This window comes from Cervus elaphus, chromosome 5 (assembly GCF_910594005.1).
Source record: "Cervus elaphus chromosome 5, mCerEla1.1, whole genome shotgun sequence".
In the NCBI taxonomy this organism is placed as follows: Eukaryota; Metazoa; Chordata; class Mammalia; order Artiodactyla; family Cervidae; genus Cervus; species Cervus elaphus.
The window spans coordinates 85949734-85963102 of record NC_057819.1 but is presented as its reverse complement, the minus strand read 5'-3'; the positions used below and the strand labels follow the sequence as shown (position 1 = coordinate 85963102).

At 49.0% G+C, this 13369-nt stretch overlaps 1 pseudogene across 1 annotated transcript; it reads left to right on the top strand.

The window, feature by feature from the left end:
* The first annotated feature begins 2208 nt into the window (after positions 1–2208).
* LOC122694336 lies at positions 2209–3090 on the top strand (annotated as a pseudogene). The gene has a single exon (XR_006341168.1). The product of XR_006341168.1 is annotated as a mitotic spindle assembly checkpoint protein MAD2B-like (transcript).
* The last annotated feature ends 10279 nt before the right edge of the window (positions 3091–13369 follow it).

The window sequence follows — 13369 nt, the reverse complement described above, 5'->3', positions numbered from 1 at the left end:
AACCGTAGGCCTTGGGGTCAAGGGAGCTGGGGGCACCTTGCAGCTCGAAACCTCTTGTGAGCTATGTGTGTGGACTCCATCCAGTAGGCCAGTCTCTCTGAGCCTCCTCAGCCCCCTATCTATAAAATGGAAATAATGACTTCTACTAACACTTGGGTTAGCACACAATAGTTGGGTTAGCACATAGTAGTTGGTCATATCAAAGGAGAAGAAGCAATGCCTTGTAACAACAAGCATAGCAGACACAATAAACCAAGGATGCTGAAAACTGAAGCTCAAAGCTCCACAGAGAAGCTTCCATTTATAGCTGACCCTTGAACAACCTGTGGGTTAATCTCAGATTATAAGCTAGACAAATAACATATACGTCTACCATAATATATAACATATATATATATATACATATATATAACTTAAATAACCTGTAACTTAGAGTTGGCCCTCCATATCTCTGGTTCCTGCGCATCTGTGTGTATTTACATAGTTCATCCTACCTCTGCCCTCTACTCCTTGGGAAATTGAAACTGGACTGAGCCATGATGAGGGGGCAGGGGAAGGGATTGTAAAGTTGCTTCCTCCAGCTCCTCTGGAGCTGGGAAGGGAGCAGTTCAGGTGGAGCTGTTGGGAGACTCCAAGGGAGGTGGGGGCTAGTCACCTTCTCCGGGGTCTACAGCTTTGCAACTAACCTCCAACCTGCTGGCTTCCCTTCCAGTCCCTTCACATCTGTGACCTGGGCTAAACTCTCCCTCTGGTCCCAACTCCAAGCCCAACTTATTCATCCTTCCACATCCTGACTCCAATGTTACCCTGAAAATGACCCCCTCAGTGTAGCAGAGGTGACATGGGAGTGGAAAGTAGTGTATGAACATGGGTTTATAGAAACAATGTTCAAATAATAATGTTTAGTATTTATATCTTCAAACCAGGTAACAGTTATTTTCAAACATACATGAATTATATGTAATCTTGGCCATGTCCTAAGCCAGGATATCCCCAAATCATCCACATGTCAGGATCATATGGGTAATTTTAAAAGAATACTAGATTCTGAGCCCAAGCCTAGAGATTCTGAATCAATGTCTATGTGGGTGTTTTTAGATTTGGGGGGTGAGAAAGTAGATTTTTCAAAAGATCCCAGGTGATTCAGCTGAGAAGTCTAATTTTGGATCTGCTGTCTTTAGCGGCAAATAAAGTGGCTTCACTTTATTCATTCATTCAACTTTTAAAATTAATGAATTAATTAATTCAGTACTTTTGAGCCCCTTCTATCTATCTTTGTGTTGCAGGTGGGGTTTGGGGGGCAGGACATAAGCCAAAAAGCCCACAGGGCACAAACAGCAGTGTCTAACCACCACAAAGATAGTCCCCACTCCCCAGCCTCAATGGAAAAATGCACCCAACACTGATTTCTCCCCTTCTGATATCTGTAGGGCTTAATGTCTCTTCTCTACTTAATAGAGTGAGTCAAACTCTTTGCCACCCCATATAGTGTAATCCCTCAGGCTCCTCTGTCCATGAGATTCTCCAGGCAAGAATACTGGAGTGAGTAGCCATTCCCTTCTCCAGGGGATCTTCCCAATCCAGGGATTGAACCTGGGTCTCCTGCATTGTAGGTAGATTTTTTAACATCTGAGCCACCAGGGAAGCCCCAAGAATAGAGCAGGAATACATATTAAGTAAGGATCTGATAAGTGCCAAGCATTAAATTCAGTGCGTAACTACCTATGATTGAACTTAATCCATACTTTGTGTGGTGTAGTTATTGTTTTACAAAATTTCATTTATTTGGTTGCACCAGGTCTTGTTTGCAGTACGAAGGGTCTTCAGTATTCATTGTAGCATGCGGGATCATTCGGTTGCAGCCCATGAACTTTTATTTGTGACATGTGGGTTCTAGTTCCCTGACGAGGGACCAAACCCGGGCCCTCTGCATTGGGAGTGTGGAGCCTCAGCCACTGGACCGCCGGCAAAGTAGTTATTATTACTTCATATTATGAATGAGGACACAGAGGCACAAAGAGGCTGAAGAATTCACATAAGTTCACAAAGCTAGCAAGGGACAGGGGACAATTCCACCGGAATTGTGTGCTGCTTAAGTGTAGGGTCTTGGCTTTCTATTTTTTTTTTTTTTTATAATTAATCATAGTGCATACTGCTTAATCAGTCATTCATTCAAAAAACTGATAAACCGACGGAGCAGCGCCCGGCCGCGGGTTGAGCGGGAGGCGGGCGGGAGTAATCTGGTTGGTGGTCTCCCTCGCGGGGGCCGGGCCCCCAGCCGGGAATCGAGGCCGGAGTTGGTGTCGGGAAGGATGACCACGCTCACGCGACAGGACCTCAACTTTGGTCAAGTGGTGGCCGATGTGCTCTGCGAGTTCCTGGAGGTGGCGGTGCACCTGATCCTCTACGTGCGTGAGGTCTACCCGGTGGGCATCTTCCAGAAGCGTAAGAAGTACAATGTGCCTGTCCAGATGTCCTGTCATCCGGAGCTGAACCAGTATATCCAGGACACATTGCACTGCGTCAAGCCGCTCCTGGAAAAGGCTGTACCTTCACCGTCTTAGTGCACACGAGAGAAGCTGCCACTCGCAACATGGAGAAGATCCAGGTCATCAAGGACTTCCCCTGGATCCTGGCAGACGAGCAGGATGTCCACATGCACGACCCCCGACTGATACCTCTAAAGACCATGACATCAGACATCTTAAAGATGCAGCTCTACGTAGAAGAGCGGGCGCATAAAAGCAGCTGAGGGTGCACCTGCCCTCCCCCGTACCCCCCAGGAAAGCCACGACTGTCAGACTTTGGGGGCCCAGCCTTGGGCCGTGCTGCAGGGCCACCCTGATTCCAAGTGCTCTTATTGTCTCTGTGTATGGACCACCCCTGCCTCCAGCCCTGGGTTGCTCAGGCCTGGTTGCCTTCGTGGAGGAATCGCTCCCTTCTCCGCCCAGGAGGACAGGGAAGAGTGCTGGGACCTCAGTTTCTCAGCCTTCTGGGATTCGGCCGGCCGGGATTCTGTCTGTCTCAAATGCTGTGCTGTGAGTTGTTTCAATAAAGAGCCCCCAGGGCTGAAAAAAAAAAAAAAAAAAACTGATAAACCACCCACTGTGTGCAAGGCACTTGACTGGTTAGGGGGGAGTTAAATAAGACCCTGTCCTCAGAATGCAGGTGAAGTTGGGCAACTGAGCACATAATTCAGAGGAAAGGTATAGGTGCCTCCCAGGAGAGGGGCAGTAGTAAGTTATCAGAATCCGTGGAGAGAAATTCCTTCCAGCTTCAGGGACTCGGAATGCCAGAAATCCAGAGGTCCTTGGCAAGCACTGAGGTCTTATTTCATCAGGGAGGTGACACACCTCACGCAAGGTCACACAGTTGGGTGTGCCATAAATACATGATGAATCGAAGGAGATTATTCACTAACTCCAATTACATCTTAACCGCTAATAACTTGGCGCTGGCTCCCCTAATGGGATTTCCTCCTTGGACATCAACCTTCCCTCCCCCTTCCACTGACATCGGCCAATTAGAGAAGGGCAGGTGCTGTGATTGGGGTCACCGTGGGAGCAAGGGATGAAGAGGACCACAGCTCACCCTCACCCAGAGCTGAGAAGGAGGTGATCCGTTTCAGGTGCTCACAGCCTCTTGTGACGGCATCTAAGAGAAGCACACCCACGTGGCACTTGGATGTCCATGTCCAAGTACCCCCAACATGAATGCCTACAGCATCCTTTCTGCACCATGTTGAAGATCGGCAGGCGTGGGGAGAGATGTACAGCTATACGGAGAGACACTGAGGCAGACCAGTAGACAAGGAGAGGGGCGCTAGCCCAAGAAACACACCTATACCTGAGCACAGACCAGGTACTGCCACCAAACTAGCTACTGAGAGAGTCCCTGAGGTCCAGAAAGATGCGGGCAGACGCAAAGGAATTCTGGGCAGATTCAGGTATCCACTGATTTATTCTACTGGAATACATGCCTGCTTGAGTGCTCAGTCGTGTCTAACTCTCTGCAATCCCATGGACTGTAGCCCACCGGGCTCCTCTATCCATGGGATTTCCCAGGCAAGAACACTGGAGTGGGTTGCCATTTCCTCCTCCAGAGGATCTTCCCCACCCAGGGATCAAACCTGCATCTCCTGCATCTCCTGCATCACAGGTGGACTCCTTACCTGCTAAGCCATCAGGAAAGCCCACTGGGATGTACGAGGCGCCTGCACTGTGCAGGTGCAGGGAGCTCTTGGTCCTCACAGAGCTCGTGCCCTGGCGGGAGAGAGCAGGCACGGGAATGGCAATTATAACACACAGAGCAAGAAACACAAAGATGAAAAGCAGCCCGGAGAAGCACAAGAAGGCAGCCAGGAAGGAGAAGATACAAAGAGAAACCCAGAGATGCTGAGAAAGAGGAAGGCAGAGGTGAAAACACACGGAAGTGCTTAGAGAGAGCAAGAGACGTACACGCGCGCGCACACACACACGTGCACACCTCTGCTCTGTGCAGTGGAGTACAGAAGAGGTTCACACACACACACACGTGCACACCTCTGCTCTGTGCAGTGGAGTACAGAAGAGGTTCCCGCCCAGAGCCCCCCTCTCAGCAGCTCCAAAGCTTCCTCCCGTGAGGATATGAGAGTGGGGCTTGGGGATGTCTAAGGTTTCTCCCGCAGGGACCCAGTAGGCTCACGTGTGGGAAGGGTCAGGCCCCGAGGACGGCAAACAAGATCTGTAGATGTGGACAAAGAAGAGCGAGATGGCAGCTGCTGACATTGCTTCCCACCCCCCACTGTCCCGGGAGCCAAGGCCACCAGCCCAGCGCCTGCAGATTCTCCATGATGACTATGTTTGGGTCAGCAGCCCTCTGCCACGAACCAAGAGCCCTTCAGCTGGCCCACTGCAGAGGAAGGGGGTCTCCTGACCTTAAGAAAGTCCCCTCGGGCTTCTCTGGTGCCTCAGTGGTTAACGAGTCCTCCTGCCAATGCAGGAGACTCGGGTTCGATCCGTGGTCCAGGGAGATCCCACATGCCTCTGGGCAACTGAGCCCATGTGCCACAACCACTGAGCCTGTGATCTGAAGCCCGGGAACCACAACTACTGAGCCTGCGCGCCTGGAAGCCACTCCACAATAAGAGAAGCCAGCGCAATGAGATGCCTGTGCTCACCGCAACTAGAAAAAAAAAAAAAAGAAAACGTCCCCAGTCACCTAACCTGGAACCACGCAGTCCTGAAAGCTAACATCCTTTCAGTCTAACTTGAGTCTCTCCAACTGGGGCTTAGGTCCACTTCCAGTGGTAGAGGGCAGGAGCTTGAGGCCACAGAGCAGGTGTTTCCAGGATGCCTGCTTCATTCTGATCACCTGCTCAGGAGCCCAGCCCCCTGGAAGTCACCTAAAGTGGCACCCCCTCGGAGAGGTTCTAGACTGAGCTTCATTAGACAGAGGGCAAGTCAGGGACAGGATGGGAAGGAGGAACTGGCCCAAGATTTTGAAGAGGTGGGATTGGAAAGGGATCCTGACTCCTCACAGACAGGCTAAGTCATTTCAGCCAAGTCTGAATCTGTGCAACTGCATTAGCTGTAGCCCGCCAGGCGCCTCTGTCCATGGGATTCTCCAGGCAAGAATACTGGAGTGGGTTGCCATTTCCTTCTCGTCACAGCACAGCCCTTTACCCCATAGCCCCTGGCCCCTGGTTCCTGGTGGAAGCCAGGAGCCCATGGCTGACTTGAACCCAAGGGGACACAGTTGGCATCCCGAGGACTGGAGAGGGTTTGGATGTAGTCTTAGAGGACATGAGCGTGTCCCAGTACCCAACCTGAGCCCTATACGAATTTAACAGCACAGGGTCAGGCACCCCATGAGTCACCTGCCTCCACCAGCCCCCTCCCACCAGCTGAGCCCAGGGGTCATCTGATTTCCTCAGCATCCTTCCTCCTGCCATGTTTCCACTCATTGAACAATTGTCTGTTGAGAGCCTCCTTCCTGGGCTAAGCAGTGGGATGTGGAAGTGACAAAAACAATACTTCATGAAGGGGCTGATGAACGGGGTTGGTAGCGTGGGTTGGAGGCCCACGCAGGGCCAGTAACCTCACAAAAGGCTGAATCAGAGCAGAGGGGCTGCAGGGCAGGGGCTCATCCACCCAGTGCCCCCTGCCCGAGGCCTCTGCACCCCACCAGTCCCTCGACCGCTGCTCTCCTACCCAGCGCCGCCCAGCCTGGGCATCCCCCGACCGCGTGGAACGGGCCCAGGCTACTCTCTGATTCCACTCGCACCCCGCCGGCTTCTGCCACCTGACCGTGACCTTGACCCTGACCGTGACCCTGACCCTGCGCTTGTGCTGCCAGATGCCGCCAGACCGGCTCAGTTGCCTCCACGGCCCGGAGCTCGCCAGCCCTCTCGAGAGCGCGCGCGCGCGCTCTGCGCCTCCAGAGGCTGTGCCCGGCGCGCCCCCCGCATGTTAAGTGCGGGGCCCAGACTTAAGTAGCAATTAAGGCTGCCAGAGAAGAAAGAGGAGGGCAAACAGCCTGTTTATTTCCCTCCCTCCTCTATCCCCATTACACACACACCTCGTAGATGGAAGAAAAGAGGGTAAGAGTGAGAGAAAAAGGGGGAGGAGGGAAAAAAAACTAAACCAAACATCACTGCAATTAGGAGAGCCGGCTGGGGGAAAAAAAAAAAAAGATATGTATTAAATGGATGTTTCTGCACAAAAACCCCAGGCTGACAACATCGCTGGCCTTGTAAGGGGGAAATGACCGTGCCTCGGTGTTTACATAGCCGAAATCAGGGGGAATTATGCTGTCATACTGACAACTGGAGGAGGACAATTTTAAAATTACACCGTTCAACACCTTTAATGATTTGTAACAGAAGAGGTGTGGCTACTCCTATTAAATGTGTTGCCAAATCAATAAAAGGGATAATTGGAGTTGTTAGAGCAAATTATAGCCGCGTCTCTTCTGTTGCTGTACAATGTTCCCTTGTAAACTGCTATTACAGGCAGTGCCGTATTTCTCTCTTATTTGGCCGCTTTGTAATGAGTTGGCATTTTGCAGCATAATAGTTCCACTTTCTTTTATGGAGCTCTTACTTTAACTTTTTCTCCTTTGTGCAGCCTATAATTTCCTCGCCCTCCCAGCCTCCCTGCCTGTTTTCAGAGGTGGCCACACTGCCTGTCAGCAGCCTCTGGGTGATAAACTATATTATTTCACATTATTTTCAGGCCTTTTCAATTGGCAGTCGGATGGGGCTGAGGGGTAGATGAGTCTGAAGGGATGGGGCTATGGAAGGCAGAGAGAGAGGAGACAGGGCCAGGAGGAGAACTAAAAATTCACAGAAATGGAAAGGAAAGGGGATGGGCAGGGGGTCCAAGGCGAATCTGAATCCCAGGGGCGGGGGGCCTGGCCCTTCAAACACAGGACTTGGCAGAGGCTTCTGAGCTGAGCGGAGACTCTGCCTGGTGACTTAGCTATTGGTGTGATGGGGGGAGGGGTGGTGCAGAACCCTGCCAGACCCCAGCTTCACCCTCAGCACCCCAGAATATCTGCCTTTGCCTGCTCCTAAAAGTAAAACCCAATGAACAGCTCAGGAGCAAGGAGCTATTGTTTCTCCCTCCCCTGCCCCCATCCACCCACCTTCTCTGCCTGGGCAGAAAGAAGCAGGCATCCAGAGCTAAGGCCAGGCCACCGGAGGAGTGAAGAAGCTGCAGTCCTGGAAGCATCTAGGAACCCAGATGGATGGAAGAGCCTTAGAGGATGGACCATTCCCATTACAGATAAAGCCTGAAACTACAGGGAATTCTAAAGCACCGTAGTCACAGCAGAGGCAGGGAGATGGAGACCATTGCAGACCTGTTCCTGGGGCTGTATCAAGAAACCAGAAGCCTAGCTTCCAGGCCTGAAAGTGCCACCTCTCACCTCACCCACACACAGGCTTTGGACCCTGGCTGGAGAGGACCGTGTCCCTGGGCAGCTCTGGACCAGCCTCACGGTGTGTAGCATTCAGTTCCCAAGACAGCGACAAAAATTCTAGCCCAGAAAAACCTGATGCAGTCAGTCCCTGCGTCGGGTTACAGGACAATCAATTGGAATCACTGAGAGGTCTCAGTGAAAGACAATTGGAAGTGAAACACCACTTTATTACTTCCACGGGACTACCATCCCTGGAACCCATCTGCTGCCAAGCAGCGTGGCAGTGAGACCGGCTCGGATGAGCAGATAAGACTTGATGGTGAGCAAATAAGATCCATCTGCAATAAGCAGCATCAGTTTGCTTGCCAACAATGAACAAAGTCCTAATTCTCTATGGTAGGTGCCTTATGGCCTTTGGAGTGTCCTCTTGTTTTATCCTTCATGGTTCAGGCTAAATTTTTTTTTTCCCAAGAAAGCAAATGAAAGTCAGCTTGCTTAGGTGCGACGAGAAGAAGTTTTAGATGATTAAGGTTTGAGTGAATGCCATTTAGCCTGTGACAGATTTCCAGGTACCTGTCACCAAGCTCCCTAATTTGAACAATAATCAGTCCCATACAATCCCAGCAAAATGAAAATGTGTGGACAGCCCCATAGCATCTGCTTTCAGCAAGAAGGTGACATTTTTCTTTATACTGGTCTGTACTGACAGTACTTCAATTCAAAGAGTTAACTATCAATCCAACCCAGGTTAACAGTCTCTGATATGCCAGGCACTGTACTGAGTGTTAGGGATCCAGTGGCGAACAAAAAAGACACCATCTTTGCCCTCCAGGAGGACACTGCAAATGCCATTATGAGCAAGACAGGTGTCAGGCTTGCTCCTATGCAGCTTATGGTCTAGTAGCAAAGCTAGACATCAATCAAATCGTCATATGAGTATATAATTGCAGAATGTGATGAATACTGGGAAGGAAATTTAAGCAGGAAATTTACACTACATGTTAGGAATACCACTCACTGCAGATGTACTGGGCAGATGGGATTGGAGGGGCCTAAAGTAGGAAGAGGAAGACTGGTCCTGGTGGGCTATAGTCCATGGGGTCACAGAAAAGTCAGACACAACTTAGAGACTAAACAACATTAAAGTTAGATATAAGCATACACTGTGACCCAAAGTAAAGCCCGCCAAAAGACATGAGCTTTATTTTTATTTGTAGTAGCAAAAAACCAGAAACAACTCAAATGCCCAACAGCTGCAGAACGGGCAAGTAAACCATGGTCTATCCACAGTGGAACATTGTACATCAATGACAAAGAACAGTCTACTGTTAAACAGTACATGGATGAATCTTGCAATAGAAGAGAAGATATACTGTATGTTCCTATTTATATGAAGTTCAAAATGGGCAAACAAATCTATAAGGACAGCAATCAGAATAACTTATTTTGGGGGGGATAGTGACCATGACATGCGGTAAAGCTGGGAACTTCTATATCTCCATCTGGACGGTGGTTACAATACTGTAAAAACTCATCAAACTGTGCATTTCAGGTTTGCACACTTTGCTAAATGTTGCAACTTAAAAAAAGCTTAGTGAAAAGAACTGACAGTAGTTTAGACTAGGAAGGTGGCAGAGATGATGGCGAGATGTGGACAGAATAGAGAGAGAGTTAACAGGTAAGATAATATCTACCTAGCTTGCCTTGCCACAGTGTCCTGAGGCTTGAATGAGATCATATACAGGAAAGGTTGTCAGCCAGTGGCTTTCTTGCTGTGAAAATTCCAACTAAAACAAAAAGAATTCCCGGCTCAGAGCTAATTTGTTTTAGATGGTCCCACAACACCCACCTCTCCCACACCCCAGAGGAAGAGCATAATGAAAGTGTTTGCCTGAAGTATGGGATTCCTTGTTTTATACAAGGTGTAGTTTCAACCCGAAGCCTCAGCAGCAGCCTGGGACCGACTGGGCTGGGAGACACGCAGAGCTTCCTGTTAGTAAAGAGGCCACTTGCTTTCTAGCTGCAGTGTAACCACTAGTGGCTGCCCCCAAGTCCCTCTTTATCCTAATTGCATTGAATCACACCATTTTCCTGTGATAACGGGATTTCCACGGGTGGCATGGGGTTGCAGCTAAGACCGGATGAGGCTGCTGCTAGTGAAATAGGATGAGAGCGCCCAAGGGGAGGCCATGGAGAGCTTCCCAGTGCCCTCCCCCACAGCCGTGTGCAGTAGGCATTTCTAACACATGAGGGCATTAAAGCTCAGACAGGGGAAGGGGGTTGCCCAACCCAAGCTGGTAGGAGCAGAATTAAAATGTGAAATTTAGCTCTGGTCCACTGCCGTGCTGGTCTATTAGTGTTGTTCCTCCTTCCCCACAGCCCAAGCTCTGAAAGCATCAGCTATCAGCTCAGTCACTCAGTTGTGTCCAACTCTTTGCGACCCCATGGACTGCAGCACGCCAGGCTTCCCTGTCCATCACCAACTCCCAGAGCTTGCTCAAATTCATGTCCATGAGTCAGTGATGCCATCCAACCAGCTCATCCTCTGTCGTCCCCTTCTCCTCTTGCCTTCAATCTTTCCCAGCATCAGGGTCTTTTCCAATGAGTCAGTTCTTCGCATCAGGTGGCCAAAGTATCTTCAAAGTATCTTCAAAGGAGCTTCAGCTTTAGCATCAGTCCTTCCAATGAATATTCAGGACTGAGTTCCTTAAGCTGAAAATTCCTTAAGTTGCCATCGTTGAAAGCATCAACTACGGCAAAGCCAAATTCACCGTCCTTGACAGACATAGGCCTAGAAGTAAAGGGTCACTGGTTAGTAACCTCATTCAGCAGACCCCGCTCTTTTTGATCCCTGGAGGGGTGCCACGTCATGATTTACTCATCCTAAAGATCCCCCAGGGAGCAGCACTGCTCAGGATGGGGGAGTCCACCAGGCACTCATGATGTGGACATGGCCCAGTCACATCTGCCCTGAAAGTTTCTCAGGCCAAGATCAATCTGGGCATGGTCCACGGGGTGGAATCGTGGATTTAGATCAAGTTCCTATCTGTGAGCAGGATGGGTAGCAAAAGACCCATCTTGAGGGGAAACCTTGGGTGTGCCTACACGGGGACCCTCCAGCCCACCTGCACACACAGTGGGCGAGACCTTCCAGGTGGGAAGGACACTTACCTGTCTCCTTTAGTCTTAGGGTGTTGTCCACTCCTCTGGGTTCCAAAACCTGAGAGTCTCCCCACCCTCGATGGATGACTGGAAATTCTGAGGCTTCCTTCAGCATGCTCAGGGAACAGTGCACTTTTGAAATGTAGTTCTCCAGCCCAGGGAAAATGTCCAGCTTAGGACGGTGAAGAAAAGTCTCAGTCCAAAGACTCAAAGTGGAAGAGCAAACCTATTTTTCTTTAATGCAAATTAATTTCCATTTGGCGTCTTCATTCCACTAGCAACAGCGGCTGGGGGGGAGTGGGGGACGCAAACAATTCAGTCTCAGGCATTTTTGTTTTTTCTCCAGCTCTTTTCCTTTCCCTAGACTTGTAAGTTACAGCAGTGTATATAGTACTGATGTCAAGGAGGGACCATATGACCCACCATGTTATCTGTTCACCCTCTAAGAGGAACTTCTTTCTTGCCAAACTTAAGCCTTCAGATCTGTGCTGTTTGGGACCATGACAGAAAGCACATTGGTGATTTGCTGCTCCTATCCTGGGAATGGGATTCCCCCTGCCGCCACAGATGCCAACTGTCTAGAGTCACCTCTCAGCTATGCCCTCTGGGATCTTGGGGCCTCATCATCTGAGGTCCAGCAACACCTAAATTCTCAGCCTGGAAACAGTTTCCATTCCCCCCAAGCACCTGAGGTTTTCAAGACCTAAGCTAGAAAGCCTTCATGATCTCCACTTTCTACCCTGCTATGGTACTGAGGGGTGGAGGGAGGGGAGGTTGTAAAAGCTGAAAAGAAAAAACAGTAAGCAGTTCAAAATTACCCCACCACAGGAGTGATATTTATGCAGTACTTTTATTCAACAGTAAACATGTATTATACATGTAGAATGTGCCAAGTAAAATGCTGAGGTTAGGGGAAAAAAAAAGACCTAAAGATCAAAAGTACTATAGGAGACTGTGATATAAAGGGAAAGTCACACTCTGGCCTCACACTGCCTGGGTTCTTTCTAATCATGGCTTTGTCACTCCAGCCCTGGAACTTCGTGCAAGTTCCATAACCTCTCTACCTTCAGTTTCCTCATCCATAAAACGGACTCAACACATGGTTTAAATGCAGCAATATTTATCTTCTCTAAAGTAACTAAACACAGTGCTTGGCACACAGCAGGTGCCTATTAATTGTGGTCATTATGCCAAGGAAGCCGTAAGAGCTCAGAGAAGTAGCTGAGCCCCAGGCAACATAAAAGCAAGAAGGAAGGGACTTCCCTGCGGTCCAGCGGTTAAGAATCCATCTTATAAGTAAAAATGACATATGTATTCCAATGTTTGTTGCAGCGCTCCTTACAATAGCTAGAACATGGAAGCAACCTAGATGTGCATTGACAGATGAATGGATAAAGAAGCTGTGGTACAATGGAATATTAATTACTCAGCCATAAAAAGGGACACATTTGAGTCAGTTCTAATGAGGTGGACGAGCTTAGAGACTATTATACAAAGTGAACTAAGTCAGAATGAGAGTATAAATATCATATACTGATGCATATATATGGAATCTAGAAAGATGGTACTGATGGATTTATTTTCAGGGCAGCAATAGAGACGCAAACATAGAGAACAGGAGGAGGGGAGGAGGGAGAGGGTGAGACCCATGGAGAGAGTAACGTGGAAACTTACACCACCGTATGGAAAATAGATAGCCAGTGGGAATTTGTTGTATGACTCAGGAAACTCAGACAGGGGCTCTGTAACAATCTGGAAGTGTGGGATGGCGAGGCAGATGGAAGGGAGGTTCAGGAGGGAGGGGACATAGGTGTACCTATGGCTGACTCTTGTTGGTGTATGACAGAAAACCACAAGATCCTGTAAGACAAATATCCTTCAATTAAAAAGTACAGTGGCCGGAAAAAAAAAATCCACCTTACAATGCAGGGGACGCAGGTTCCATCCCTCGTTGGGGAGTTAAGATCCCACATGCCACAGAGCAGCGAAACACACGCGCCGCAACTCCTGAGCCCGTCTGACATAACTCGAGCCTGTGTGCCGCAGTGAAAGGTCCTATATGAGACATCGAAGATCCCCCGTGCTGGGACTAAGACCCGACGCTGACAAAGAAATATTTTTAAAAGCAATAATTATGCATTAAATGATTTTTTTTAACTTAAAAAATATACACTTAAGTATAGAGGGGGAAAAGAAAGAGAGTAATCATCCATAGTCTCAACACCCAGGATTCACACTATGAGAATCTTGGGACATCTTTTTTTTTCCCTAAAGTAAAACCACCCTATTTGCTTTTGCAAGCATT